This window comes from Mastomys coucha, unplaced genomic scaffold (genome assembly GCF_008632895.1).
Source record: "Mastomys coucha isolate ucsf_1 unplaced genomic scaffold, UCSF_Mcou_1 pScaffold21, whole genome shotgun sequence".
In the NCBI taxonomy this organism is placed as follows: Eukaryota; Metazoa; Chordata; class Mammalia; order Rodentia; family Muridae; genus Mastomys; species Mastomys coucha.
The window spans coordinates 52,474,983-52,501,787 of NW_022196904.1; the positions used below are offsets into that span (position 1 = coordinate 52,474,983).

A 26,805-nucleotide genomic window follows, 5' to 3' on the forward strand; every position below is an offset into this window, starting at 1 on the left:
CAGAAATCCACCTGCCTCTGCCTCCCAAGTGCTGGGATTAAAGGTGTGTGCCACCACTGCCCGGCATGCCTACAGAATATTACTACCGTAATTGTGGCATAAATTTTATTGAAGTAATCACTTATTTTTTATTGGATTATGGCCCAGTACATGAAAATCAAAACTCATACCACATTCTGTCAATTTGCTTAAGAACCTGAGGATACATAGGATATAGGCCTAGTGAAAAAACACTATTAATTACTCTGCAAATGGCACATTGGAATAAAATGACTCCTAATGGCATATTGTTATACCCATACATCAGCACATCACTTAACTCTCATCAGAGAAGCTTCTTGTAGTAGATGGGAACTGGCCCAGAAAGCCACAACTGGATAATATACAGAGAGTGAGAGAATTGTCCTGAATAAGATGCTTTCATCGAACCGTTCCCCTCAGGCCTCATGAATCTAAGGGGAAGAGACATTAGAAAGACTTTAAGAGCAAGAGGTAATAGATGACTCCAAGGAACAAGACTCTTCCATATAAAATAGAGCCTATAAACATTTGTACTCAGAGACTTTTAAAGGATACAAAAGACTTCATAGTTCAAACTGAACAAAAACAGTAGTAAACAGAAGTAGAAATGAACTGTCCCACCCTAACTAGAAGCTATGTGCAACTGATACCTACTGGCAAAGGGAAAGTCATTTTTTTCCAATTTGGGTCAATAGATATATCAACAAAATGCAAGGGCAAACTGCATGTCAGAAAGTAATTAGGAAACACAAAACGGTAACCCATATTCTCTTTTGCGTTGGGGAGGGGGGCTACTTGTTTCTTTTTTTTTTCATTTTGTTGTTTAGATTCATTTGATTTTGGTATTGGTTTGTATTACTGATAGGTTTGTCACTGAGTGATTTTCTTTGTTGTTTGTGGGCATTGGGAGATAGAGAAAGAACACAAAGTTTGGTAAGGAGGAAAGCAGGAAGAAGTTGGAGTCGTTGGAGGGGGGAAGTAATATGATCGAAATATATGATATGAAAACAATTAAATAAAAGCCTTTATATATATATATATATATATATATATGTGTGTGTGTGTGTGTGTGTGTGTGTGTGTGTGTGTGTGTGATAATACAACCCAATTCCACCAATTTAAAAAATGATTATATACCATGAAGAGGAAATATGACCCAAATATTTAGATTTGTTTTAAAATGCAAAAGGAGTTAATATAAAGAACAACCTTAATGCAAAACTGGGTAACAATTGTATGACCCTTTCCAAGTAAACAGAGAAAAATCATGATTTAAAAAAACACTCAAATATTAGTTTCAAAAATAAAATTCCATAAGCTTAACTATCTGTATTAATATATACAGATATTTCATCACCCACAATGTAAGCAATTTTAAAAATAAAGCAATGATAGTCACGTCCATAAACATAAAAATATTTTTGGAAAATCCTTTCCTAAATATCTCATAAAAAGATTATTCTAACACATATACTATCTATAAAACATAAATATATATAGCATATAATAACATATATTATATAATGTATATAATATTAATATAAAACATTGTATGTGATACATGAATTTTATATATAATATGTGTATATATATACTATATTTCATGTATGTACTTATAGATATATATACTTTATCCATATGTGTGCATATATATATATGTATATGTACTGAAAACCTAGACCCATACCTGAACAATGTGCAGAGAATGAGAGAATTGGAACACTCAGTCCTAAATGATATGCCTTTCAGGCCTCTATTCAGGGTTGCTGGGGAAGGAAGAGGAGGCAGAAGGAGTATAAGAGCCAAAGGTGATGGATGACACCCATGGAAACACCATCTTTCAGACACAGAAGTATTAATACACATATGAACTCACAGAAAATGTAGCAGTATGGCCAGCTGCACGAGTTTAGCTAGAAAATATCTTAGCACTGAGAGGGGGAAGTAAACCCACTGACAGGCACCCATCACCACCCAGAAGGCTATCTCCAATCAGCAACCACGTGTAAAGGAAAAAAAAATAATTTCCAGTGGATATACTTACCACACTTGAAGGCTGGCCTCATGCTCAGAAGTATGTCCCCAACACAAAATGAGCTCAACAGTATTTTTGGAAACTTTTGTCTCATATTGCTTTATTTCATCATTTTATGTTACTCGCCTTTTTGCTTATATATTATGGCTTCTAATTTTGCGTTTCATACCTTTTCTGTTTTTTGGTTTTTGGGTTTTTTTTTTGTTTGTTTGTTTTTTTGATACAGGGTTGCTCAGTGTACCTTTGCTCTCCTGAAAACTCAGTCTGTAGGCTGCCTTGAATTCATGCTATCTGCCTGCCTCTTCCTCCAGAGTGCTGGAATTGAAGGTGTTGCACCACCACTGTTTTATTTACTTTATTCTCTCTCTCTTTCTATGTGTGTTAGTGTGTTTGTGTTTGTGCATGTCAGTATTACTGGTTTGTCTGCACAAAAGGAGAGGGAGGGAGAGAGAGAGAGAAAAAAAAGGCATGAGGATAGGTAAATGTAAGAGTGAAGAAGTTGTGAATAATTTGGGGGAGGAGAAACTGTGATTAAAATATATTTTATGAAAAAAATGCTTTTTAAAAATAACAATATAATCTTCATAAGTGTAATCAAAACAGTAAATACTGAAAAAATATATACTGGAAATAATGCTAAACACTTTTGAAATATGACTTCTAGTCTATAAAGGCTGCAATGAACCAAATGCAGGGCTTAATTTTGGTGGAACAATGTTTACCAACTGGAGAGAGCATGGGTAGGAAATTCGGAGCATTGGTATAATTAGCATACATCCATTACTAAGGGGTAGGTTATACTCAGTATTTTTGTCTCTTTATATACTTCCTATGCTAATTCAGTTTTCTTCATTGCCAGTGCTATGCATTATAACTACAAGTAAGTGATAATGCCTAAATTAGCATCCACCACAAAATTATAGACAAAGAAAACTAAAACAACATGAACAATAACAGAAAAACCTGAGCATGATATAAATAAGCAAAGTGACACCACAGTGGATGAAATAACACATTTCAAAATCACACAGATGATAAGAAACTACTACCATGCTATGAATATATTAAATGTTTTTCATTGTAGCAAAAAAGAGAAATGCCTTTCCTGCATACATAATTCCCTGAAAAGACATGTTTCCAACAACATAGTTTTAAAAGGATACAAAAGGAAAATAAATATATATACCAATGCTTTAGTCTTATGGAAACACAAATTTAATAGTCTTGAGACAGACTGCAGAACTCTAAGGGGCATAGAGCTAAGTAGAGAGGTAAATTTGTGGCATACTTTTTCAAACAACAATTGAGCAAATATGGTCTAAATGTACACTGAAGTCTGTGTACGTAGTATTCTGAAATGTTATGTCACATTTCAGGGGTTTTTTTAGAATTTTATGTACCATACTGTATTTATATCATGTCTACCCCTCTCTCTGTCTGCCCACTCTTCTAATGCCCCCCATATTCTCATACAAACTCACGACCTTTGCCCAGTATTTTAGAGGCTGAGTACACTAAATAGGAATATCTGATTTTGAAAATCTAACTTATCTACCAATGACCTGTTTTTCTGTCCAGAAATCCAAATGGAGATCCATGAAGGAAGTCTTCCTGAAGGCTGAGGTGGTCAGGTCCCCTTCGGGATAATCTGATGGTTTGTGGGAATAATTCCATGTTGAGTTGAAGTAATTTCACTAGGAAAAAATGCAGAAAAGTTTATTTTAACTTGTAATTTCAAGTTACATTCCGTCATTGGGGAAGTCATAGTGGCATTTTGTAGAAGAGAACTGATCATGTTCTATCCACAACTAAGAAGCAGGGAACTTGTCCACATGCTTTCTAGAGAAAGAGGGGAAGAAAGTATGGAGCTGAGTGAGTTGAGTTGGGGGGAAGGTTAGGTATAAGTTAAGAGAGGGGATCTAGTGATCAGAATACATTCTCAAAATAAAAAGCAGAGAGTAATGAACATGGGTTCATTCTAGTTCATGCTAGCACTCAGCCTGCCTTTATCTTATACAATCTAGGATCTCCTGCCCGGGGATGTTCCTAGCTACAATTATCATGGTTCTTCAAACAACCAAGGTAATGTCCCAAGGGCTTGTCTCCAAGTTGATTTCAGATTCTGTCATGTTGACAGCTAACAATGAACCAACTAAATGAGCATAGAGGGTGTTCATATTGTAATATAGGCAATGTTTTTGAAAACAATAAATCTCCTCTATGATCTTTTGAAAATCAAAACACAGATTTAAAGCTTACAACAAGTCTTTTATAGATGACCATGTAACCTAATAACAAAACTTCACAAGCAAGACAGCACATTAGAGACAAACATGATTTAAGAATACAGAAAAGGTCTCGGGGGAGAGAACAGGTGGGAAAGACTGACTCAAAGGAGAGGAAAGATTGAAAACTCTGGTTAGGATACAATACGTAAGAAATAAATGAAGAAACAGAACTCTGAAGAGGTATTGGAGGTATGGCTCAGTAATTAAAAGTACTGTGTGCTCTTCCAGAGAACCTAGGTTCAATTTCCTGAACACACACAGCAACTCACGAATGTCTGTAATTCCAGTTCCAGGGGATCTCACACCATCTTCTGGCCACTGAAGGCAACAGACAGGTATTCAAAGACATAGACCTACTGGGAATAAAATATACATATATAATTTGTTTTTATTTTCTACTTTTATTTTTTACAGTCCAGTCATTACCCTACTTCTGGTCTATCCTCCCACAGTTCCTCATCCCAGTCCTCCTCCCACCCCTTCCTAAAAGGATGTTACCACCTCCCCACCAGACCTCCCCACTCTCTGGGGCCTCAAGTCTCTTGAGGGTTAGGCAAGTATTCTCTCACTGAGGCCAGACCAGAGAGTCCTCTGCTTTATACATATCAGAGTCCTTGGACCAGTTCTTGTATGCTGCTGGTGGGTGGCTCAGTGTCTGAGACATCTCAGGGGACCAGGTGAGTGGAGACTGCTGGTCTTCCTATGGGGTAGATCTCCTCTTCAGCTTCTTCTAGCCTTTCCCTAATTCAAGCACAGTAGTCCCCGACTTCAGTACATTGGTTGGGTGTAAGTATCTGCATCTGTCTCAGTCAGCTGCTTGATGGGCCTCTCATAGGGCAGCCATGTTAGGATCCTGTCTGTAAACACACCATAACATCAGTAATAGTGTCAGGCCTTGGAGATGGATCCTAACTTGGGCTGGTGACTGGACCTCCTTTCCAGTCTCTTCTCTACTTTTATCCCTGCAGTTTTTTAGATAGGAACAAGTTTGGGTCAGAGTTTTTGACTGTGGGATGGCAAACCCATCCCTCCACTTGATGCCCTGTCTTTTTCTGCTGGAAGTGGACTCTTCAAGTTCTCTCTCCTCACTGTTGAGCATTTCATCTAAGGTCCCTTCCTGAGGGAGTCCTGAGAGTCTCTTACCTGCTGGGTCTCTGGCCTACTAGCTAGATGGTTCCCCCACCTCCCACCTCTAAGGTTACATATTTCCATTCCCTCAGGGCTTCTCTCCTGTACCCCCGATGCCTGATAGGTTCCCCCTTTCTCCTCCCCCTCCCATTCTGCCTCCTTCTTCTACCACCCTCTCCCGCTCAGGTCCATCCCTCCCTCTGCCTCCCATGCTGGCAATACTCATAATGTCCTCATTCTTAATAGCTGAATCGTATTCCAGTCTGTAAATGAACCACAATTTCTGTATCCATTCTTTCATTGTGAGACATCTGGGTTGTTTCTAGCTTCTGTTTATCACCAGTAAGGCTGCTATGAACATAATGAAGCACATACTGCTGTGGCATGGTGAGGTGTCTTTTGGGTAGAGCTTGGTCTTCAGGTAGATCTGTTTTCAATTAAAATTAAAAATACATTTAAAAATCTCCTTCAAAAAATACTTTTGAAACAAAGACAACAAAGAGGAACAATAGTACGCATGGGCAAAATGTGCATGTGAGTCACAAACATAAATGGGTCCCAGCCTTGAAACTTTAGTCCCACTGACTTAGCACACTTCTGTATTAGAAGTACTATTTAGAGTGTAAAACTCAGCACATAGACAGTGCCACCTCCCAAAACTACAAGAAAAAAAAAAAGATCTAATCCTAACCCATCAAAATAATTGTTCTGGGAAACTGTCTAAATGTACTGACCTTGCTTTTTGTCTTCTGTAGTTCTGCTTCTGGATAACTGTTCTTTATAAGTGAAGTATCTCAACCTAAAACAAGATTGCTCTTTTTCAAAGCTCATCCTGAAAAAGTCTCAGCATTCCACTGGGATCCTGAACATCCAGTGTCTCTGCTGGACAGCTAATAAAGATTTTCTTTGGGCTGAAATCCATGTCCAAGCTGTCTTTTCTGGTACATACCCCATAACAACAGCTATTCATTTCAGATTTAAAATAGTTAATATGTTACACATAGAGTATGATAAAAATTAAGGGGCTACCTCACAAAGGAATATGAAACCTGTAACAAATCCAAACTCAATTTACAATAAAACATTCAGCAAATTAGGGAGAGAAGAAAGTCACACACATCATTTTATCTCCAAAGGCTCAATTTTCAGATTAAAAATAACCAGATGCTCACTCCCTCCATACTTCTATTGAACATTTGTTCCAAGCTTGCTGTGAGTTATATCTAGTGAGGAAATAACATAAGGGATATTGTATTTACCAAAGTCCATTGGTCAAGGATAAATAAATCATAATCCACCTATAAAAACCGACATATCCTTGTGGACATAACAGCCATAAGAAACATACCAAATTCCTTTAAAATGTGAAAATATTTTGACAATGCTGCAGTTGATGTAAGCAAAATAAATGTTCAGCTGCATTTCTATCAAAAGACATCTCAAATATTAACTCAAAAAATAAACACAGCAAGGGAAAATATGCTAAGCTTAGAGGTGTGCCTGTGGTCACAGCTCAATGGAAACTAAGTATGAATGATTACATGAGGTTACGAGCTGGAGACCTGCCTGGCCAAGACTGAGAAGAGCCTATTTCTCTATATAAAGACTGTTTAATGAAAGCTTGAAATGCGTAGACCTTTGGTAAGGAAAGATTCTTAAATTAGATCAGGACACACTTTTTCTAGTTGTCTTTTCTTGAAGAAACACAAAGTGAGTTCTGTTTGGCACAGATAGGACATGAATGACACCCCAGGCTGATGAATGAACAAAAGTGTGGCATATCCAGGCATCTTCTAATGACTAAAAGTCACGTCTTACAAAGTGTGACTAGTGGGGTCCTTTATGTTTATGTTATTAATTATTTAAAATCACGTGTAATGGTGATATATGCACATGAGTAACAGAGCTACTTAAATTGTGTGGTGGGAACTAAAGGGATTTTATGCTCTGACTCTCAAGCTCCTCTCTGTAGTGCCTGGGTTTTTTTATCATCTGTAAGACCGTTTCTGAAACTATATATCAGGAGAAGTGAGGTACATACCACCATTCAAACCACTGACTGAAAATACAACTTTTGAGGGGAAGAATACAAGAGAAAGGTCACTAGATCTTGAGCAGCTTGCCTAAGACAGTGTTTGGAATGCTGGATAAAACTTTGCTTGTACTTATAAAGATTCCAGGAGACTGCTCTAAGTAGGCATTTAGAATAGGTTGGTTACTGGGTAAAACAAAACACTTAATTCCATCATTATCTATAAAATGAGATACATTTGTGTACTGCTATGTTGGTTTTTTTTTTATTGCTTTATATGCAATGGCTATTTTTATCTTTAGTTTTCATCTCTTATGTGAGATACGAGAAAAGATTCTAGGTACCTTATCCAAGTAATCGGTTCTTAATCAGATTCTCATTGCTTCCTCATGACCATGGGGCGATGGTGGTATACATCTTCAGTCCTAGAACTTGAGAGACAAGCAAGCAGATCAAGGATTTTGAGACCAGCCAGGTCTACAGAGCCAGTTCTAGGACAGCCATGGATACACAGAGAAATTATCTCAAAAAATACCAAAACAAAAACAAAAATGGGGGAAGCACAGAGGTATGTGCTTATAACTCACAACACTGGAAAGTCAAGACAGCCATGTCCCTGGAGCATCCTGGCCATGCAGTCTGCAAAATCTGTGAAACTTGTGTCCCCATGAGAGACTCTGTCAAATGACAACAACAATAGAAAAAACAGTAACAACAACAAAGGCAAGGTGACTCTATCTAGAGATATGGTTTAGGTTAAGAGCACTGGGTGCTCTTCCAAAGGACTTGGGTTCCATTGCCAACATTCACATGGTAACTCACAACCATCAATGACTCCAGTTCTCAGAGATCCAATGCCATCTTCTGGCCACAGCAGGTACCAGGAATGGAAATGTTGCACAGAAAAAAAAAACATATAGACAAAATAATTATATGCACAAAATCAAAACAACTGTATTTAAAAGGAAAACAAGGAAGCTGTCTCTTGAAAAAGAATACCATCGATTTATCAATGGTTTCCAATAGCCATAAATGTATAAACACATGTTGCACATGAGCATGCAGGAATAAGCACACACGAAAACTCACACATACACACACACACACACACACACACACACACACACACATGCACCAAAAAGTACAATTCAAAAGAAGAAAAATGAAATAAAGATGCCAAGCTTTACTATTCTTACTAAACATTGTATTGAATTTTCCCATCAAGAGCAATCAGTGAGCAAAATAATATTAGATATGCTTATTTCTTATGTGTTTTTTCTTTATCAAAGTTAGGATAAACTGCATTTATTTGGAAAGAACAAAACCTTCTGCATGGGAAAAAAAACTTGGGAGCTGGAAGACGGCTTAACATCTTAAGAGCACTTGTTGCTCTTTCAGAGGAACCACTGAAGCTTGGGAATGTCCAGGCATTTATTATATATGTCATATATATGATATATATAATATATATGTGTGTATGTATACATATATATATACATATATATGTATAATATTACTGTTACATGTCAGGTGAACATGTATGGCTTCTGCAGAAATACCTGACAGAATGGTCCATACTTGCTAGCTGTAACTCTTCATATCTTCCTCTGTAGTATTTCAATTCTTTCATATTCTGCCTTTGATAGATTATAAATTAGAACAAAACATTATCATCTAAATTAGCAGCAACTTAACTTCTAGTTGTTCACAGTAGATATAGGAATATCTTATTAGCAAACCAAAATTTCTCAATACTTTCCATCCTTAGGCAATTACATGTCTAAATATCCATGAAATGTACTTTATTATACAAGAGGTATAGAACTAAATAAAAGGGTGAGATTGAAAAATCAAAACCTCATTTATGTAACACTGGGAAAAGGGTGACATATAGGAGCAATAAACTAATAAAATTATTAATAACTGTAACGTCATTTGGGTCATGGGAAGGTTTCATAGATGAGATGCAGATAATTTTTATAATTTATTAAAATATTTGTATGGTTTTGAAATTGCATACAATTTTATAACATTAAAAATTAAGCCTACACTCTGTATAAATTAAACATCAGCTTGGGTTTCCCTAAGGAGTAATTAGGACAAAACAGCATAATCCTTTTTTGAATATATGTAAAAACCCTGATTGCTGAAAGTAGTGGGGAAAAGAATCTGACCCAGGTAGCTTAAAAAATAACTGGACATTCCATCCCCAAATGAGAAGAGAGTTGTCTGAGAACACTGCTACTAATCAGAAATATGGCTTCCTCAGTATGAACTCCTGATTTTGTAACCACTCTGCATACAGTTTTTGTGTTGATGTCTCAAATCAATGAAGTCAAATTTCTCACTGATAAAGAGATAAAATGAGGTAGACAATTCATGTTCTACAGAAGTTGATCATAAACGTGGTCACATTTAACCTGGTGGTAGACCTGTAGATAGTCGATGTAAAAATGTCCTCTTTTCAATGAAAAGAAAGTGGAAATCTGTAAAGAAATGATAGATTTTAGGCTTTGGCAGAAAATCAACACAATTAGCCTAGGCACCCATATAGCACCAGAATTTTAGGCAAAATCTAAATGTTAAAATGTAGGTTAAAAAAAAAGACCTACGTTATTATCTAAATTTTTCATCCTATGAACTCACAAAAAAGATCCAATTAAGTACAATTAAGGCATGTACATAAAGAGAGTTATAAACTTTTAGAGACTGCCCCAAAAGGCAAAAGAATACCTGTGTTCTGGTACCCTCCTTCTCTTAAACCTCCCCACACACCACCACCAATAGCTCCATTTCCTGTTTTCTACCAGAACTCTAAGCCAAATCCATAAATCTAAATAGTGAAGGCTACAACCCACATGTGAGAAAGTTTGTGAGCTGTTTGACTCTCAGTCTGACCACCGATGGCTGCTAGGTAAAAGAATGCAAGTTTTCTTCAGGGCTGTGGTTAGGGGTAGCTTGCATGGCTTAAGACTGTACATCAAGGAACACTAACTGGATTCAGTACTTTATTTGGGGACAAGAGGAGAATTGGGAAGGGCACAGTGGGGACAGAGAGGAGCTTGGGGAGTTTGGGGATGAACATAATCTAAATACATTATATACACAAATGAATTTCTCAGGGAATAATTTATTTTAAATAACATATTTTTAAACCAAAGTAAATAAATATAATATAGTTTTTATAGGAATACTATTAGTTTAATAATTTACATAAAGGAAACATGAAAAATAATGGGATACACACCAAATCCCAAACAGATCCTTGCTTTTGGACATGCAGGAATGGATCTTTTTTAATAGCCAGTTATTTATTAATGATTAAATAAAAATATACTAATATATGGTAATTCCCTTTGTTTGCTAAAATTCCTTATGAATAATTGACCAATAAAAACCATACTTACCTACAGGATTGCTTGATAGAGAATGCAGGGGGGCATATGAAAGAAAATAAAATATAAAATTACACGTTTTTATTTGAGGTACAAGGTAAAATCACAATGTCGTTTTAAGTACATTGCATAGTACAAAGCAAGATGCAGAGACACCAGACAATCTGTGCCTATACTAAGATGCAGGGAAGACTGCCCACAGCACAGTGACATTCCTCTTATGCTTTTACAATGAACCCGGCTTCAGACGCTGGACGCCCAGCACCCATCGCAGTCCAAAGACCTCAAAGCTTACCTCTGACAAGCCTTTCATCGGGTGGAGTGGTCGGCCTTGTCTGTGTTTGACCCTCCATTTCATTCTCTGCGCAGCTGCAGACCCTGCCCATCCGCAGCTTCCCAGAAGGCTGTTCGCGGCCTCCATCTAGTGGACACTAGGTGGCAATGTAAGCTGTCATTCTGAACTTCTGATCCAGAAAGTTTATCTAAGCCTGAAAAAAAAATTAAAAAATAAAATACAAAATAAACTAACATGAACTTATTTTTCTGGTAGGACAGAGTCCTCAAAAATGGCAAAAGGGTGAGAAAAGTAGACAGAAGAAAGGTAGACGAAGCCTGCTAAGTGCCCAGTTTCCATTCAATTTGTACCCTTCCTAAATCCAGCCTTCGAGGAAATAGCCTAGAAAAAGTTCCTTCTGTGCTTTTCTCAAAAACAGGCACTTTGGTTTAGAGAGCATAATAGGGAATAAACGCAATGATACTACAAAATTCTTCAAAACAACAAGCAATTCTTCTGGGAGATACATCCCCATCTCCTCCTTACCTGTATCCTCTCACCTGCCTAGTATGGTTTCTTGCTATGTTGCAAATTCAGCGGATTCTTGTTATCTCCTGGTCTGTTGCCATATATACAGTTCTTCCCCACCCCATATCCTTGCCTGACCAACTTGTCCTTCATCTTCAGAGCAAACATTCTTTCTATAAATAATGTTTCCTTTCCATCCCATCTAGTTCTAATGCTGTTCTTTTGATTCCCTGGCAGCTCTCCCTAAAGCTTTCAGCCAGCTCTCAACCAGCTTTTAGATTCGAGTTTTATGCATCCCTTAAAAAGTTAAATACCAGGGAAAATGGAAACTGTGTCTATGGGTGTGTCCTTGCAAGTCTCATGTAGGTAGTGGGAAGAAGGGATACAGATTATCTTTTATATTGAAGTTACACAAGAATTACTTAATGTCTCCACCTTCTGACATATATTCTATCTGCATTACAATAAAACAAACCTTTGATCTGAGGATTTGAAGATGGTGACTTCTTATTCTTTGTTTTCTCAAGTCAAGACAGAGACCCAGATTTCCACATTAATTCTTGCCTCCGGTCACCCTTGATCCACCCTTGGCAAAAAGTGAGACAACATCAGTTCTATCATCTGTATATGTAATGGTTAAGTTGACTCTCTTAATTCACTATCAAACATTCAGATTTATTAACCTGTCTCTCTAGACAAATATTTTCAAATCTTTAGTATTTACCATGTTTCCCCAATATCGCACTGTGTATGTTGTTGGGTTTTTGTTGTTGTTGTTGTTGTTGTTGTTGTTGTTAATGTATAGCATTTTTAGCCTGGTAGCAGCCTACTATGACCTTCATTGTGTGCTCATGAATAAACATGTCCTGAAATTTCTGTTATATTCTGTTCATTCACTTCTATCAAATCTTGCACATTATCTATCTATAAAAAGAGTGGAGATCACATAGATGTTTATAGAACTTGGAAAAAATCTGAATAACACCTACCTTATCCCAGTGTCACTTGCTTTGTCTGTAAAATTACAAACTTTTAACATGTACCTATAATCTCAACCCTTGGAATGCTGAGATAGAGAGGAGAATCCAGATATTTGCTGAATAGCAAATCTCAAATGATATATGTTCCTAGTTTCCAGTGAAAGAAAAAACAGAGATCTTAAAAACCACAGGATGTACAGGAGTTTGATTTCAGCCTTTACAGCATAGCTACATATTGAAACTTTGCTTAACAATAATGAAGTACAAACGAAATAAAGCAAAGCAATGAATCTGCCTATACTCATATTTATATTCCATAATTACAAGCCTTACAACAGATTTATCTGTATATTTCTTTACTGAATAGTTTAAAGCAGATTCCATGTATCTTGATATCACTTTATTGTTACATACTTTAGCATTCATCTCCAATACAAGTATTTCCTCACACAACACAAAGATAACTTATATCCTACAACTGAACAACTTTTACCTAATATCAGTAACTTTCCAAAAGCATCTTTTTGTTGCTTTTTTTCTTGAATTGGACTTTAAAGGACACTACACATTGAATTTCAGCAAATGTGAAGCATCTGCATATATACTTTGAAAAACAGAAGTTCATTCGGCTGAGGGTGACCTACAATTCCCTCTATAGCTGAGGATCCCCTTGAATTCCAATCCACCTTCCACCATCTTCTGAATTTCGGAAGTTTACCACCATATACAGCTTATATCAATGCTCTGATATCATTTTCTCAGATTTTTTTCTGAAAAAAATCTGAATTTTTCTGATACATTATCTCCTATTTCCCAATTCTTTTTATGTTTTTCATAACATTTAGTTCGTATAGAAATAAGATCTCTTACAAAATATCTTACTGGGCTACAGAGACAGCTCAGTTGGTAAAGTACTTGTCATACAAGCATAAGGAATTGACACATTAAACTCCAGATCTTATGCAAAAACCCAAGTGCTATGGCACACACATATAATACTAGTAGAAGCAAGGCAGAGACAGGAAAAATTGAGAATTACTGGTAATCCAGAATAGCTGAATTGTCAGCTCTACCTTCACTGAGAAACCCTACCTCAAAACATAAAGTAAAAGGATTGAGAAAGTCATCCAGCATGGAAGTCTGTCTACAACACAGCCATATACTCATGCATATGTGTCTGCAAACACAGTTGGAAGCACATATGAACACATCCATACACAAAAATGCTGTATACATTGATTAAAACCTAAGGATGAATATTACTCATAGACATTTATATAAGAAGTAGGGTTTTAAAAGCATTTCTGATCTCTGGGAATGGGTTTTACCATATGATCTATAAATCTGCTTAGCTTTTATGTGCTTGGCTTCAACAACATGTGAGTTATAAAAGTATAGTTAGCAGGAAAAGAAAAGAAAAACCTCAGCCACACTGGAGGTCACATAGTAAAGCAATGTGTCATTGCTCTCCCACTAGCTCCTGTTATAAAGAACAGATGACCAGAAAGGTTTCCTGTGGAATCAGATGGGAACAGATACACAAACTCACAGCCAGACATTGTATGGAAAAGGAGTCTAGACTGGAGGTCTCTATTGGATTGCATTCCCTGGGTACAAGGGAATTCTACTGAAGAGGAAGAAGAAATATAATAGAAGTCAGAGGATATGGAGAAGCACCCCACTGAATCTACTAAGTCAGGTCCATATTGACTCACAGAGACAGACACCTGCATCAGTTTGTACCAGGTCCTCTGTATATTTGTTGTAGCTGTTAGTTTTGTGTTTTGTGTGCAGGGTGTGCTTCTAATTTTTTGTCTGTTCTTGGGACTCTTGCTCTTGTTGGGTTGTTTTTTCCTATTTCAGTGGGAGGGCTTTTGCCTTGTTAACTTATTGTTTCAGGTTTAAGTTTGGTTGTTGTCTCTTGGAGGCCTGCTCATTTTGGATGGGAGGTAGAAGTGGAGTGATAGGGTAGATGAGAGGTGAGGTGGAGGTAGGAGGAGGTAAAGGGAGAGGAAATTATGGAAAATAAAAATAAAATCACATTTGAAAAAGGAAAGAAACTTAGATAACATGTGAGTCATGTTAAAAAGGCTTTTCTCGGCTGGGCAGTGGTGGCGCACTCCTTTAATCCCAGCACTTGGGAGGCAGAGGCAGGCGGATTTCTGAGTTTGAGGCCAGCCTGATCTACAGAGTGAGTTCCAGAACAGCCAGGGCTATACAGAGAAATCCTGTCTCAAAAAAAAAAAAAAATTTAAAAAATTAAAAAAAAAGGCTTTTTTCTGCATGATCTTTCATCAACTTAAAGTTCACTTAGTTGAAATCATTGGCATCTTCTATGGTCTTCTGAATATGTCTTATATGTGGATGCTTTGATGGCATGAAGCAAAACTGTAAACCTTCAATCTGTCTAATGTCATTACTTTTTAATGCATCTTCCATGGATATCTATGAAGATGAATGACACATAAATAGATTTAATTACATCATGTCCCATCATATTATTCTTTGCCTTAAATCACACTTCTTCTCTATCCTAGAAATACCTGCAAACACTCTTCTCTGATTAATCATATTTGAGATGTAATGTCCTACCCACATACTTAAGCTATGACATCAGTAAAATATCTTTGACAAAAATCACTTCATGACTGACCTACTAGGCAAGCAGCAGAATGAGACTCATGTAGTAACAGCACTGGAGCAAGTTTTATTTAAGCAATATATATTTGTAAGCCATTTCCAGTACCACAGATGGTAACTTTCCTAGTTTCCTCTCTGTCACTGTGATAAATACAGTGAGTAAAAGCAACTTGGGGAGGAAAAGTTTATTTAATCTCACAACTCACAGTCAGAAAAGTTGGTCAGGAGTGCAAGGAAAGAACCTGGACATAGGAATTGAAGCAGAGAGCATGGATTAATACCACTTACTGATTCACCTTCTATGGCTTCTTCAGCTTGCTTTCTTATACAACCAAGAACTACTTCCATTAACCTATGATCTGGAAAAAAGAAAAAATAATCCCCAGAAGCATTCCTATAGGCCAAGTTTCACACAATTCTGTAATTAACATTCTTCCCTCCCAAGTAACTCTAGTCTGTGTCAAGCTAATAAAGAACTAATCAGAACAGTAATGCCCAAATATCCAAGACTCTAGGGTAGGAGATATGGGTCAGTGGTTAAAGTGCTTTATTTCTATGCAAGCATCAGGACCAGACTTCAGATACTCAGCACCCCCATAAAACGATGACTCTCCTCGTTCCTATAACTCCAATGCTGAGGACAATGCAACCCAAGGGGGCCTCAAGGGCTCTCAGGGCAGCCATTCTGTGCAATAACAACAAGCTCTCGGTTCAGCAAATATTTCTTTTTCAAAAAGGCTAAGTATCCATTTTAAAAAGGCATTCCAATATCAAACTCTTGCTTCTACTTAAGTCTACACAGGTGAGCATGTAAATGCATACATGTGTATCCATATGCATAAACCTCACACAGAAAGGAAAGAAAGGAAGGGGGATGGGAGGAGAGAGAGAGAGAAAGGTAGGGCAGGGGGAGGGAGGAGGAGCAGGAGAGAGAGAAAGGGATGGAGGATGGGAGAAAGACAAAATGATGAGGCCGAAGAAAGGAGAGAGAAGAAAAGAGGGAGAGGAAGATAGCAAGAAAGAAATGAAGGAGGCAGAATTGAAGACAGTGGGGAGAGGGGAAAAGAAAAAAGAAGTAGGATAGGGAGAAAGAAAATCTAAAATGATAAAACAAATCAGTTTTAGAGACATCAGAACATTGAGGTATATGTAAATGCCTTAATTTACACATAGAAATCATTTTCGTATGAATAAAAGTCCTATCTGGTAATTGTGGAACTTTACAAATGATTATAAAAAAGTTTATTATCTATACAAAAAGTTGAAAGTGATACGATCATTTTATTTAATACATCTTAAATTTCCGTTTCCTGACATATAGCATATAACTCCCATAAAAACTTTTAAATAACTTGTAACCCAGGCTGGCCTTAAGATCAAAACCATGCCTGAATTCCTTTATTGTTACCAATGCCAGTATCTGCGTCACTTGGGTCCTTAATCCTGTTAAGACTTACACCTGGGATCACATAACCAGGGTACAATACTAATAATCTAAAGGAGGATGTATTAAGTCATGAAAAGTAATAAGGGTTGGCTATGACTTGCCATGTGAAAGACTATATGTGGATAAAGTATATGAATAAATGGTTTGTAATACTATATATCAAAATATGAAAATGAGAAAGAGAGAGAAAGAGAGAAAGAGAGAGAGAGAGAGAAAGAGAGAAATCTATGAAAATCACTTTGCCCCAAATTCTTATTTCAAACAGCATTGAGCCTGGATATGTAAAGGATCATCCTGGGATTTCTAAATTAAGTTGACTCTGATGAGAGTCTGGAGAACCTTTAGAGCTTAAATATCCCAGTGCCACATTCTAGGAAAGAGATCACTCCTCAGCATCAGGATTCTCAAGATTCCCAAAAGCTGTTGCATTAGTCTGAACAAAACCACAGCTGAGTATGAGGGAAGAATCACTTGGAGGTGTTAGAGAAGTTTCAGACCTACACCTGTCTAAAGTACTATTTCTCATTCTTTTTGGCTACACTTCAAGACTCAGAAGACATGGAATGGTAAAAGAGGTATCTTGCATTTTCAATAAAAAATTGTCTTATATCAAATACAATTCTATTAATTAAAAGTAACTAGAAATATGCAAAACAATGAAATTAATTCATGCCAGGGCTTTTAATTAGGCTCAATATTTATTGAAACATAATAATGGGCATTATTCAACAAAGTAAAATTACCATTTCCTATTTCTCAATAAGTACCCACAACACAGGCAAGAACACTTTGTAAAAAAATTTATTTTATTTTACTTTATTTATGTGTATGAGTACACTGAAGCTGTACAGATGGCTGTGAGCCATCATGTGTGTGGCTGCTGGGAATTGAACTCTGGCCCCTCTCCCTCCAGCATAATTCACTGTAGTTGTCTTCAGACACACCAGAAGAGGGTGTGAGATCTCATTACGGGGTGGTTGTGAGCCACCATGTGGTTGCTGGGATCTGAACTCAGGACCTTCAGAAGAGCAGTCAGTGCTCTTACCCACTGAGCCATCTTGCCAGCCCAGGCAAAAACATTTAAATGAGACATATCATAAGGAAGAAATGTTCCCTTGTAGCAGACTTAAACATAAAATAGAAGCTAGAAGTTAAACATCAACAACACAGACACTGTTTTTCATAACTTAGAGATTAACCATTGATTTCTACACATTTAGTAGCTTATCAGTTAAATAACAAAGTGATAAATGTAAGAAAAATTATTCCCAACCTATTTGGGAAGAACACTACCAGGGAACTGATTTTACAAATTGCAGTGCAATACCCTATTTTTTTGTTTTTTATTTGTTTGTCTGTTTTGTTTTGTTTCATGTTCCAGCCTCTGTCTCTGACTCTGTTGCCAGCTATATTGATGCCTAAAAAGAACAGGGTGGTCAACTATGAACTCCTTTTTTTCTCCAATAGTTTATTTATTTCTATTTATTTTACATCCAAAACTCAGCCCCCTCCCTCTTCTCTCCCAGCCCCATCCTTACAAATCCCTACCCCCATTACTCCCTTTTCTTTTCTTCAGAGAAAGGAAGACCCCTCATATACCACCCCACCCTGGTACATCTAGTTATGGCAAGACTAAGGACCAACTCTTGCACTTAGTCACAAACAAGAAGGGGATGCAATGTCTGGAAACAGAGATTACCTCCACTTACCTCAGGAGACCTACAGTCACCTTGAGACTGAAAGACCTTTGTTGAGAGGTTCAGAAGGTAATCAGATTGCAAGATTCACAAAAAGGGAGGAAGACAGAGACTCCTAAAGATGAGTACTGAGCCTCCTGCTGTGGACAAGAAAGTTGACACTGTGACTGGCTCACCAACTAAATTCCAGTTTAAAGGCAGCTTGGTTATGAAAGTGGTCAGCAACCTCAGTGAAGTTAGAGATTTGTTTGTGTTGAATAAACTTAACAGAAAAATTACAGTGCATGGATTAGCTGATAATTAAACTTTTAGAAAGAAATGACTTAAAAAAATATTGAAAACTTGAATATAGGAATCATGTACTTTACAAGATGGAGAAAAATATAACCAGAATGAAAACAGCACATCTAACTGAGATGTGGGACATTTTCAAATTCTTATGTGAGTTCAACTAGTGTCAAACTAGCTAAAATAGAAACAAAAAACAAACAAAGAAAGAAAACAAGCATGTTGTTATATTGGAGATAAAATAGGATAACATACTTCACACCCAATGAAAAAGAAGCATGTTTGAGGTACAATGTGATTATCAAAATGCTGCAATAAGATGAAGTTTGTAAGCATTGTACAAATGTTCAAATAAAGCTTAAGTCCTACTTTGTGCATATGTGAATTATAATGATTTGTCACTAGTTAAACTTTGGAATAAGAAATGTGAAATTGAGGAACTTAAGAGAAAGAAGTCCACCTCTACAAAAAGGAATTTATAAATATGTGTAGCTACTTGAGTAAATATAGAAAAAACTTTATTTTACTTAAATACATTTAGCAAACAATTTATTGTCTAGACAAATTGATGACAGAAGAATATAAAACAATCAATAGAAGTAAATATGTGACTGATCACAAATATGAAAGAAAAGAAATTATGCCTCTTATGTGATAGACATATATTGCAAAATAGAATGTGATCAGTTAAATATGCATATATAAACCCTAAATAATCATTAGAATTAAAAGTATACATGCATAACCCAAAAGAAGATATTTGAATATTGTAGATGATATCAGTCCTTAATGATGCAGATAAAGAAGAAAAACAGGTAGAATTACTATTAAAGTGGATATGGTCTACTAAACACAGAAATTTAAAAAGAAAATTTGTTAAAATGAAGATAAAAGAATCTGAGAAAGAAAATTAACAAATCAAAGAATCCAATTTTAAAAGTGGTGTACAGATCTAAACAGAATTCTCAATATAGGAATCTCAAATGGATGAGAAGCACTTAAAGACATGTTTAACATCCTTAGCCATCAGGGAAATACGAAATGAAACGATATTGAAATTCTATCTTACACTTCTCAAAATGGCTAAGATCAAAAACACAAGTGAGAGTTCACAATTACAAGGATGTGGATCAAGGGGAACATTCCTCCACTGCTAGTAGGAGTCTATATTTGTACAGCCACTTTGAAGTTAATATGGTAGTTTCTCAGAATAATCATAAGAGTTATACCTCAAGATTCAGCTATACCACTCTTGGACATATATTCAAAGGATGCTCCATTCAACAAGGATACTTCCTCAAAGATGTTCATAGCAACTTTATTCATTTAATACCCAGAACTTGGAAATAACCTATATGTTCTTGAAAAGAATAATTAAAGAAAATATGATAAATTTACACAATGAATTCAGCTGTTAAAAACATTGACACATGCTCTGTGGTGGTGGTGCACGCCTTTAATCCCAGCACTTGGGAGGCAGAGGCAGGTGGATTTCTGAGTTCAAGGTCAGCCTGTTCTACAGAGTGAGTTCCAGTATAGCCAAGGCTACACAGAGAAACCTTGTCTCGAAAAAACAAAAAACAAACAAACAAGCAAACAAAAAAACAATGACACATGACATTTGCAGGCAATAGGTAGATATAACTTTGGTTTTTTCCAACTCTTAATTTTAATGATGGTTCTTAAATACTTTAACCTTCCTTAGATCCACCATCCACCAGAAGTAGTAGGAAAAAAAGGATACAGGGAAAGTGGACCTTTTTACAAAGGTTCTTTGGAGCAACTCCTGTCTGTGTTGTCTGGAAATCAGCAGCTCAGTTCACAGGTTAGCAGACTATGGCAGTTTGATCCACTAGCAACACTTCATGCACATACCAGCAGTCCAGTTAGTTCAGTAGAGTCAGATTATCAGCAGTGGTGACACAACCTAGCAGAGACAGCCAGGCCTTAGCCTAAGCTCATGTCAGCAGGAGGGACCAACAGGAACACCAGAAGAAGTTAAGTTCTTAGCTGTGCCTCTCTCAGAGAGATCCACAAGCATTGCACAGCTAGCAAGTCAAGCACTGTCTCCATCACTTTGTGGAGTCCTGTTTGTACCCTCCAAATATCACATGTTCTCCACATGCATCCAACCAGCAACAAACTACAGTACATCATTTCTTTCTAAGGCACCCTGACAAATGTATCTCAGCTACCCAATGTAAAGCAGACCAATACATGCTTGTCATTAGCAAAGAATCTTTCATCATGTGTCCTTTCATGTGCTTGCTTTAGCAGACCATCCTCTCCTGTGCATGGATCTACAAAACATTCCTCCATGAGTGGGTCCTCCATGAGTGTCTACTTTAATGAAATGTTCCTTCACATGTTTGCCCCAGCAAAACACTATCCAACTGACTTTCCAAAGAACCTTTAAGTTTCCACTTCAGATGGAACTAGAAAAGATCCTGAGTGAGGTAACCCAGATACAGAAAGACACACATGGTATGTTTTAGGTTAGGACCTAAGTAAAATGTTAATGCCTAGGTGATTGTTACCTGGATTGCCTGCCGTTACAAAGAAACTTTCTCATATGTTTCTGCTGTTACTAGGATACTTTCTAATGCCAAGACTGATTGCATATCCTGTTATGTTCTGTGTCCTTGTGTAGCAATGATGATAGAAATCAGTAAAACTGTTTTGTATAGTTACCCATAATAAGCTTGGGCCTAAACCAACCACCATCCCTCTCTGCACCTATGTATGAGCTTTTATGGTATTTGGCTTTATATTATGCCCCTTGGATGGACCCCAACATAATAGAAACACCTACACCTATATAAGAAACTATTTGGAATAAGACTTCCATGTTGAGTAGTAGTCGAATAAAGTTTAAGTTCCTAAGAACTCCCTGAGAACTGAATTTCTACTTGGCAAAAAGAGGCATGTACATAGATAACTGATATCCTAGATGGCAAGTTAAGACATGAGAGTTTGTCAAGTCCCATCCTGGTAGAAAAGTTGGTACATGTGTATTAGACAAGACAAGTCCCTAACATAGTTGAATACTCCAAACAGGATAAGTGTACAACAAAAACATATTCCTAAGGAAATCTCCTATCCTTAAATCCTGACTGGTGAAATTATGTGTCACAGATTTTTGTGGATTTGGGAGCTTAAAAACCCTATAGAATCTTGATGTCATGATTCAGTTGCTAAATCTGGACCATGGCCTTATTTAAACAGTCCTATGAGGAATTGTAATAAACTATCTATGTGTGACTGAGATCAGTGTTCATGTGGTTTATGATGCCATCCCTTGACCCCAACAGTATGTACTCCTTTTAAAATGATATTAACTATAATCTAAAGGATAATCATGCCACAATCCACAGACCCAGAGAGGCTAAGCAACAAGGAAGGTGTGGGTAGGGATGGGGGCACAAGGGATCTCCTTGGAAAGGAGAAATAACATAGATTTTATAGGTGAACTGTGGCCAAGTGGAGTTGGAAACAGAAGTGATCCGAGGGAGAAAATACTAGGAGAAAAGATTGGAATTGAGGGACATTTGGGAGGATGAGATAGATACCTAGTGCAACAGAAATTCCAGAGAGTCTGAGAGTAATCTTAGCAAAAATTCATAGTAATGTGGGACACCAACACAGTCACAAAACCTAGAATCTGTCCTTCTTGCAGAGAGTTCGGAGACCTGAGTAATAATCATCATCAAAGAGACAAGAGAGACTTCATTTCATCGAACAACTGATGGCAGCAGATGCAGAGCCCCACAGCCAAACATTAGGCAGAACTCAAGAAGTCCAGATAAGGAGGGGGAGGAAGGATGGAGGTGACAGATGGGTCAGGGAAACCCCCCAAAAAATGGCCCACAGAATCAACTTACCAGGACTCCTGTAGACTCAGAGATCACAGAGCCTGTATGGGTCTTCTTACCTAGGTTCTATGTATGTTATAGCTTAGTAACTTAGTGTTCTTGTGGGATTCCTAACAGTAGGAGCTGGGGCTGTTTCTCTTGAGTACTTACAGGACCCTTCTCTTCCTACAAAGTAGCCTAGTCCTGCTTTGGTGTGATGGCATGTTCCTGATCTTATTGTGGCTTGTTATGCCATGTTTGATTCATGTCCCTGGAAGACCTGCTCTTTTCTCAAGGGGAGTAGAGAGAGAGAGATAGGATCTGGAGGAGAAGGGAGGTGGGATGGAGAGACTGGTGGTGGATTGGAAAGTTCAATCATGTATAATACATGAGAGAAAAATTTAAAAAAAAAAAGAAAAGAAAATCATGCTTATGTGAAAGCTTCCTAAGAACGATTGAAATAACTGAGCTTGGGATTTTAAAAATATATGATTAAACATTCCACTAAAATGTGAAAAAAAGAAAATAAAAGAATCTGTAGATTCATATGAAAATATGAAGGCATAAATTGAATAAACACAAGAGCATATACACAAGCCTTTTAAAATTAAAAGAAATTACTGATATTAATTAAAATTTAAGATAAGTTTATATAGGATAATACTAGAGCTAAATGCTACTTTATAGCAATATATATATATATATTCCTTTGTAATAAGAACTAGAAAACAAAACCACTTGTTACAACACAATGATTCTTTAAATGCATGCACTAAAATATAATAGAATCTGAGGTGAACTGAAAGATTTAATTGGAAATTCCAATAACACATTGAAATGCTTAGTGAAATGGGGAAAAACTACTAATAATGTATACTGTTAGATTTACTCCATATACTATTTACACTTTTTATTTGATTGTCACCTGCATAATTTTATGCTTCATATATTACATCTTTCAATTAAACACAGAACATTTGATACGGTGAACCATATTCTTGAAGAAAACATAAGCCTAAGTAAATCTAACACACACAGAAAGAAGGAAACTTTTCAGGTCACTTCCTTATAAAATATCATTTGATTATAGATATGTCTGCTCATGACAGCACCCCCTTTTTAGTTCAAAGAGAAAACTGAGCATCAATGGAGTTGCACCAGATAGCCACTGGGCAAGAATCGCCTTAATTAATCTACAGACAAAAATAATTTCCAGGAAAAGGACACACTATGCAGAATAGTTGACCGAAAGTTCTGTCAATACAGGGTGAACAGTCCTTCATAATTCAGCTTTACAAACATCTGTCAGATGCTGTCCTGAGCCAGAAGGATGAAGACTGATGCTCTAGCATTTAAAGAATGAGGGACTATCCATGTAATCAGCCATCTCCGCAAATCAGTTACGTTTGGAAGCTATCCTTTGGGATTCCTATACTTTCAGGTAATGTTTAATGAAGTTTGTTCCTTCCATATAATTTAGCAATCTCATTCTTGGTCACTTATCCTAATTAGAAAATGAAAATTTATGTGCACATGAGGACAAGTATTCATAGTAGTTGTACATTTCTGTTTCAAAATTGAAAATAATCTTAATGTTTAAATGGGCAAAGAAAATGAAAAGGAATAAAGTACTCTAGTACTCAGTAATAACGAATAATAGATTTTGAAACAATATATGGACTTCAATGAATTAATCAGAGTAAAAAATCCTCAGAAGGTTATAGAGGTAGAATAGTGGGTGAAGACAGGACTTGATATTAAGCTAGAGGACCTAAGTTTGATTTCCCAGAAACCCAGTAAAACCTCACCAGTATCTGAGCACTCATATAGCTAGATGGCGGGAGTGCACAAAATAATTCCCTGAAGCTGATATAAGCAGTGCTGAAGAAGGGCAGTCTTCATTCTAAAGAAGATGGAAAGCAAGGACAAACACCCATGGTTGTCCTCCAAATTCCTCATATGCATCCCATACTCACAAACAGCAAAACACATAGAACGTGTCATATGAACATGCCCATACACACACAGTCTAAAAGATTACCTTCTATATCATTTAATTTATAATGTTTTAAAATCTAAATATAGAGTTATAGAGAATAAATCTTTGAAGGTTAGGAGAGGTGGAAGATGATAGTAATAAAAACCATGTAGCAGAAAAGGGGGTTTGTGCATATACATGTGATACAAATATGTCCATGTGATACAATTTTATAGTGTATTTAAATTGTTGTAAGAAAACAGTATATAGTTTTGTTAATGTTATTCATCAATACCAATTCTCTGCCTTGAGCACCATCCTACAGTTACACAAAATGATCTTGTTGACGAAATACCTGAACACCGGTAGTGTGTTTTTATGATTTCTAAAGTGTGACATAATTAAGAACAGCTTCTGACTCTGCTTTGCCAAGCAAAGTTCTAGGAACCAACATGATCCTTTTATGTTTGGTTTCTGAGGATTTTTATTAAGTATAATAGTATGATGGAGTCTTCTAACTTCAGGATACCAACTGGAAACAAAATGCTTTCTAGAAAATATTGTATCTAGAAAATATTTTCAAATCCAAGACTTTTTATTTCACTGTTCAAGCCTTACCATCACAGTGGCCATATCAGAAATTAAGTAATTCTATGGGTTTCCATGTCCCTTCAGGAACATATTTAAGAATAATTCTAAAGAGGAGTTATTCTGAAAACTGTCTGCTTACCCATGACTTGTGAAAATGTGAGAGATGAATACCCTGCATTGAAAATTCATGAATGTAAAGAGTAAGAATTATTAGAAAATCAGACAAAAGTGAAGTGTAAGAGAAATGACATGTGAAATCACTGAGGTCTGATGCTTAAAATTTAGTGACATATTTTGGATTAGTAAAGGTGCCCTCCCAGGTTATCTTTACCTAGGATTTGTTTTCATTTTGACAACATGGAAACTTCTCATGATCTCTAATAAAATGATTGATAAGTATGCAACATATTCTCTCACTGCGAAATTGGGAGATTTGAAAAGTCTCTCAAAGTAACCCAGGCAATTCTCAAATTCAATGGTCTTCCTACCTCAGGCTTACAAGTCCTGGAAGTGTAGCTGTGAACCACCATGCCAATCTTATTCGTCGGATTTTGATCAAAAAGGTTCTATTCAATATTGCATACTACAGCAAGTAATTGTTAACATATGTTATTCAATAGCAGGTGAATCTAATCCTCTGTGCCACACTCAAAATTTAATTGAGCCATGCCTAAATAACACAGATATATTTAAGAATATGGTCATTGCTGAAGATGTATATACAATAATTATTATGCAAAAAATATATATGCATATGTATATATATTTATAATAGCCTTTAATGAAAGAAAACGCCACAAATTTTAAGGAGAGTGAGGTAGAGTATATGGAAGGGTTTAGGAGAAAAAGCTAAAGAGGAATGTTGTAATTCTATTATAATCTCAAAAAGAAATACATAGTAAAAACAAAAAGACTTGAGTAACCGCTGCATATGCAATCTAACAAGATGTATGGTGCATTTTTTCTGCTTCTGACATCTCACCTTCCAAAATGAAAGGAATAAGATATCCCTTTTTCTCAGAATAATGTCTATATTTTGATTATGATGAAAAGACTGCAAGAGGGATGAATTGCAATTTTAAAAAACTGAAATAAGAATTTAAACTTTCTTGAGAATAAGTATTTTAAAAACAAACAGGGAAACAACAAAATCTTAGCAGATTACCTTCTTTTACATGTCAACACTCATATTACCACATCCTCTTCAATCCTGGAATGCTTCTATCAGTGTTCTTCCTCATACAGCAGATATTTTCCCTCTCAGGTTACTTTCTGTCCTTACCTCTCTGGTTTACTCTGCATTTTCAGTGAATCTGCACGTGAAAACATATATTACCAAAGAAATGAGACAACTATAGCTAAATGCACTATACAATATTTAAATTGTTGCTAATGTAAAGTGACTGAATAATATACTTTGTAAATTACATATGGATACTCAGGATATGAAAGTTTATTCTTCTGTCACATACAAATAATAGTGTAAGATACTACTAAAGTAAAAAATAATACGGATTTGGTTCCCATGTGCTCATATGTAGTTAAGATTTAAGGGTGACCATCTGTTGACCTAGAAATTAAATTCTAAATTAAGCTCTACAAAATAATATATTCATAGTGCCAATAAATGCA

At 36.4% G+C, this 26,805-nt stretch overlaps 2 long non-coding RNA genes across 3 annotated transcripts in view; both read right to left on the reverse strand.

Annotated features, from left to right (window-relative positions):
• LOC116102321 overlaps positions 1 to 12,732 on the reverse strand; it is a 248,994-nt gene extending 236,262 nt beyond the window's left edge. The window contains exons 1-11 of one of the 2 annotated variants that reach the window (XR_004123077.1): positions 12,177 to 12,732; positions 11,195 to 11,387; positions 10,912 to 10,922; positions 9,853 to 9,990; positions 9,064 to 9,141; positions 7,849 to 8,368; positions 6,207 to 6,271; positions 5,848 to 5,899; positions 3,619 to 5,201; positions 1,709 to 1,787; positions 321 to 452 (exon numbers count right to left, since the gene is read on the reverse strand). This is a non-coding gene — a long non-coding RNA (uncharacterized LOC116102321). The remainder of the gene's footprint in view (positions 1 to 320; positions 453 to 1,708; positions 1,788 to 3,618; positions 5,202 to 5,847; positions 5,900 to 6,206; positions 6,272 to 7,848; positions 8,369 to 9,063; positions 9,142 to 9,852; positions 9,991 to 10,911; positions 10,923 to 11,194; positions 11,388 to 12,176) is intronic. The other variant, XR_004123078.1, reaches the window with a different exon arrangement.
• Positions 12,733 to 19,996: 7,264 nt separating this feature from the next.
• LOC116102324 lies at positions 19,997 to 26,456 on the reverse strand. The gene is made up of 3 exons (XR_004123085.1): positions 26,339 to 26,456; positions 20,498 to 20,680; positions 19,997 to 20,113 (listed from the first exon to the last, which is right to left on the reverse strand). It is a non-coding gene; the product is annotated as an uncharacterized LOC116102324 (long non-coding RNA).
• Between the last annotated feature and the right edge of the window lie 349 nt (positions 26,457 to 26,805).